Source organism: Macrobrachium rosenbergii, chromosome 50, assembly GCF_040412425.1.
Source record: "Macrobrachium rosenbergii isolate ZJJX-2024 chromosome 50, ASM4041242v1, whole genome shotgun sequence".
Taxonomy (NCBI): domain Eukaryota; kingdom Metazoa; phylum Arthropoda; class Malacostraca; order Decapoda; family Palaemonidae; genus Macrobrachium; species Macrobrachium rosenbergii.
Genome location: NC_089790.1, coordinates 11600001 through 11605000, shown reverse-complemented (window position 1 = coordinate 11605000; position 5000 = coordinate 11600001). Strand labels below are relative to the sequence as shown.

The 5000-nt window shown below is 34.5% G+C and overlaps 2 protein-coding genes across 2 annotated transcripts in view; one reads left to right on the top strand and one right to left on the bottom strand.

Annotated features, from left to right (window-relative positions):
* Positions 1-5000, bottom strand: part of LOC136832599 (serine/threonine-protein phosphatase 6 regulatory ankyrin repeat subunit B-like) — a 713268-nt gene that overhangs the window by 244679 nt on the left and 463589 nt on the right. The gene's annotated exons all lie outside the window — the stretch shown is intronic.
* LOC136832600 (uncharacterized) overlaps positions 1-5000 on the top strand; it is a 272488-nt gene that overhangs the window by 37733 nt on the left and 229755 nt on the right. The window lies entirely within an intron of this gene.

The following is a 5000-nucleotide window of genomic DNA, read 5'->3' as shown; positions in this document are numbered from 1 at the left end:
GAGATGCAAGTGGGGATTTTAGTAAGAGAAAGGGACTGCCGCGACACGCTTGCCTTTAAAATTAGTCAAAAAAAAAAAAGGAAAGAAAAAAAGAGTAGGAAGTGTGTGCTTGCGGTTGGAATTTAGGGAAGAGCCGGAGAGGCAGTTATGTGTTTCCGGACGTAATATAGGGAAGAAAAGGCGGTCCTAAGTATTACCAGGCGGTTAAATTTAGGGGAGGACAGGAGCCACGGGCGCATTATTGGTGGCGATAATGAGAAGCAAGGAGAGGAAAGAACACGTTTGTGTGTTCATATTTAGGGAAGCGGAAAGAAGTGTGATTCTGGTTAGTGGTCGAATTTATGGGGCCTAAAAAGAGGAAAACGAAGTGCGGAATCGAATTCCACGGAAGAAAGGATGAAGCCGCATTACAGTAGACGAAATGGGCGCAACGTGACCGGGGATAAAACTAGGAGAAAGAAAGGGAAAGTGTGGAAAGCTGAAAGGGATAAAATTCAGGGCAAAGGAGAAAAATGTAATCTCTGTAGAACGCGCAACACAAAAACAGGGACACTGGAAAAACAGCAAAATTTAGACTGAAAAAATATATGTTAACAAATTTTGGAATGAAATTAATGTTACGTATTAAAGGACTTAACGTGGTATTAAGTTTTCTGGCATCTTATTACTGAAGTATTCAATGAGAACCCAATGGTTTTAATTTTGAAGTCGTAAGTGATCCTTCAGATGACGTTACACATCCACAAACACGTTTGACTTCAAGATGCCTGGAATGTTCTTAATCGTCATCTCTTGTACGAGAAGTCTGCCGGCGAGCCAAAAATCGAAGACACCTAAACTAAATGTATTATTCGCAATTTATAGAAAGGCGGCTTGCTAACCATTAACCACATTTATGTCTTCCCGAATAGCATCCTGCTCTGATCATTGAATGTTGGTAGAAATATTAGGTAGAATAAATAACCTATTCATTGAGAATTCTAAGAAAATACTACAACTACATACAGATGATACATTAATTCAGTGTCTGTAATAGTACACAAAGTAAAAAACAAGACATGGTGCTCTGAGATACAGATTCATCATCGCTTTTTGTAAGAATTCAACGGAAATTGTCAATTTCGACGTTTGTGAAGATTTAAAACTCGAGATGCACAGTAACAGATATTAAAAAACACTACAAGGTTAAAGAATAAACGTCAGCACTCAAAATCGAACCTTAGGGTATACCTGCATGTTAAATCTCCAAGTACAATCACATAAGACAAGAGAGAAACAACATAACGTTCTCGAAGATACGGCAGAAAGAGGGAAACGAGGCAGCTACTTGTTTATTGTGAGATACGAGTTGACAAAAAAAGGGACTAGTGTTTGTCAAAAGAATTTACGGAAAGGCAGGAATGTTTGCTGGTGTAATTCGGGCAATAAAGAGAAGCAAATATACGGGGAAAAAAATAGACTTTGAGGAAGTATTTAAGCAGAAAATCCGGTGATTCTAGGGAGTAGAATTTGGAAGGGACATTGTAAATTATAAGTATTCTCTGTGCTGTTGAGAACTCCAATGGAATTAGAAAACAAAGCAACTGGAAATGCGTTCCTACATGGATTTTGCCAATAAAACGGGGCTGACATGTCTCTAATCTTTTTTTTTTATTTCCCCTATGAAATTCGTTCTTTGTAAGTCTGATTTTTATTTTACTTTGGAAACTGGAGATGTGGTGTGCATGGAAGTGATCTGCACATGGTCTTTCATTTCACAATTTTTCAAAGGTTTTCTACTAATACATTTGCCGCATGAAGTTTTGCGACCCATTAGTAATATATATATAGGTATACATACATTATATATACCTATATGTGTGTGTGCGTGTGTGTTTGTATGTGTGTACATACAAAATGGAAAGGTTGATGGGAGGTTGAGAATGCTGGCAATAACTGTTGAGGAAATTCGGGCAATAATCAAAGACACGAAGAAAGGAAAGATATGGGGAGCTGATAGATTACAAGTGAGACGCTACAGTACAGTAATCATAGTGTGACTGAATGGCTGTCCAGGGTGTCTATGGTATGACTTGATGAGGGAAAGGTTCAGGTGGTATTAGTGAGAAGGGTCATTTTTCCACTGAGTAGGGGTACAGGAGACAGATGAGAATGTGTGAATTTCAGGAGGCAGAACTTTACTTGTATACAAGGGAAAGTTGGTGGTAAGATTTTTGACTGTGAAAGCATAACAGAAAAACATAAGACTCCTATGGGGAGAACTTGTGTTCTTACACATGAATGAAAATTACACTGTTCTCTTAACCGTATCTAAAACTCTTTTGTTCTGTTTCATTCATTTTCAGAATTGGCGCATGAGTTACATAGGATTTGATATAAAAACTCATTAGCATTGTCGACGAGACTTCTTTATAAGTGTTTTTCTTTTATTGTATTATTTGTGTTTAATGCTGCTTCGACTCCAAAGTCCTTAAGGAGATGAAGAATATCTTTGAAATTATTACTATATGGTAGTACAAGCTGTTGTTTGTGCTGTATGTTTTCGGTTGTTTACGTAGAAATTCTTTTGTGCCGCTTTTAATTTATTTTGCAACACTGAATCTGGATATTTAAATTTTTTTTATTGTATTCCTAATTGTACATTTTTCATCATCTATAAATATATATTTGCATATATACATACATATATATATGTATATATATTCATGATTACATATAAAATAATATTCTCAATAAATATGGAATATGAAAATTAAATTTATTCTATTGCTTTGGCCAGGGTGAATATTACACAGGCATTAATATTGAAGAGTTTCCTGTATACAATGTATCTGAATCCATTAATACTTCTACACATCTAGCAAATCCAAAAAGGGAGGTAGCGTCATTTTCCACTTAAATGTTTTATCGATGGACCCAATTTATCTAGTCAGCAAAAGAAAGTATTTACACCTCTTAGACAAATACATATGGTGTCTACCAACCTAAGCCAAATTACTTTGCATGAAATAATTCTGCTTAATATTCTGATTAAAAAAAAAAAACCCATCCAAAAATTGATGAAAGCGGGAGAACCTCCACTGTCATATCGAATTATGATGGTCATATTTCCTGTTGAATTAAAATTCCCATTCTTTTATGTATATTTTAATATTTTCTATTACGGAGTTCTAAGGAAATCGTATCTCCAGCTGTATGATCTAGAAGGTATCATGGACGGTATAACATGAAAATTCTAAGAGATCATCAACAGGTACATTTGTGAATAATAGCACCACATCAAAATTCACAAGCCCAGGATCACTATTACTCCGTACATTATTTAAATAATTTAGTTTCCATTGCTCTGATACCGCCATCAGAAATGGAACAAACCGATAGCTTTAGAATCAACAAGGTATTTTGCTAAATTGTATGAAGCGGAACCAACAGGGCTAATAATTGGCCTGCCGAAAAAATTTGTTTTGTGCGCTTTTATTACTCCATACAAATGGGGCAAAGTTGGTTGGTAAGGTCATAAAAAAACTTTTTATCAGGTTTTCATATCACTTTAATAGTTCCTCCTTGACTTTTTATTAAAATAACTGTTCACACCCTCCGGCCGAATTTTGAATGTAATCTCAATGCTAAAATGATTGATAATTTTTGCTACAAAATCAATTTTACTTAAATTAAGATGCTGAATACACTGGATTTTTAACCTTTCATTATGTGCATGTTTTTCTCATCTTTCTGTTTGTTAAAGGCTACTGTGAACCTAACTGGGAAATGTAAAGTGTATGGTATTGACATATTTGCGCTGATAATTCCCTCGGTTATATTCAAGTCTTTATTGGAAGTATCACTATATATATTTTCGAAATTACATATCCAATTGAAGACAAAGGGAAATTTAACCTAAAGAAAAAAAATGAATTGAATATAATACAAGTATTCAGTAAAATCCAAGACAGTGCGAAAAACATTAAAAAAATAAAAAAAAAACACTAAAAAGTAATGAAAACCCAACAGAAAGTTTTTATCTGACCTCACCATCGTTACCGTATTTGTGTTGAGTAATAAAAACCCACAAAACAAAATTTCCCGATAAACCAATTATTAGCTCCGTTGGTTCCGCTTCATACAATTTAGCAAAATCCCTTGTTGATATTCTAAACCATTTCTAATGCTCACATAAAGAACACTGGAAACTAAATATAAATAGTATAAGTAATGTACCGATTAATAGTAATCCTACGCTGATGAGTTTGGATGTGGTATCATTATTCACAAAAGTACCGACTGATGATCTAATAGAATTTTCATTTCATATCTTACAGAGCAGACAGTCTGATATACTAATCTCTGAGAACACCCAACAGAACTGATTAAGTCTTTTGAAAAACATTGTAAATTTGAACTCAACGGGAAATATTACTACCAAACTTTTTGTAAGGCAATATGTAATCCTCTACCTACTGTTTTAAGCAATTTGTGTACGGGAAATATTTGAAAGCAAAATATTAAAAAAAAATCAATCCACGTAACGTAACACGGTTTAGTATCTGGATAATACATGCATTTTACCAGGGAAAACATCTCCTGTATTTAGCAATTGGTATACGGTTTTTTGACAGCAAAACATTTACTGAAATCATTTCACACAATGCAACATGTTCAGGTATCCTGAGGACATATTTATTTGGTCTGGAAAATGACGCAATCTTACTCTTTTTGGGTTGCATAATGCATAAAAACATTAATGGTTTTGAAAATACAGTGTACAGGAAACCTACCAATATTTCCACCAGTGTACACTTTTACTCTGGCCAAAGCAATGAGGTGAGAGAATCAGTTTTCTCATCCATGTTTTTAAAAGCATTACGACTACGCAGTTCTCCAAGCAGTTGTTGGAAAATGAGAACACAAGAATAAGATTACTCAGAAATTACCCTTGCTTTCTATTGCGTCTAAACAAAAAATGATACTCTCTCTAATAATGCTAACGTAATTCATGATTT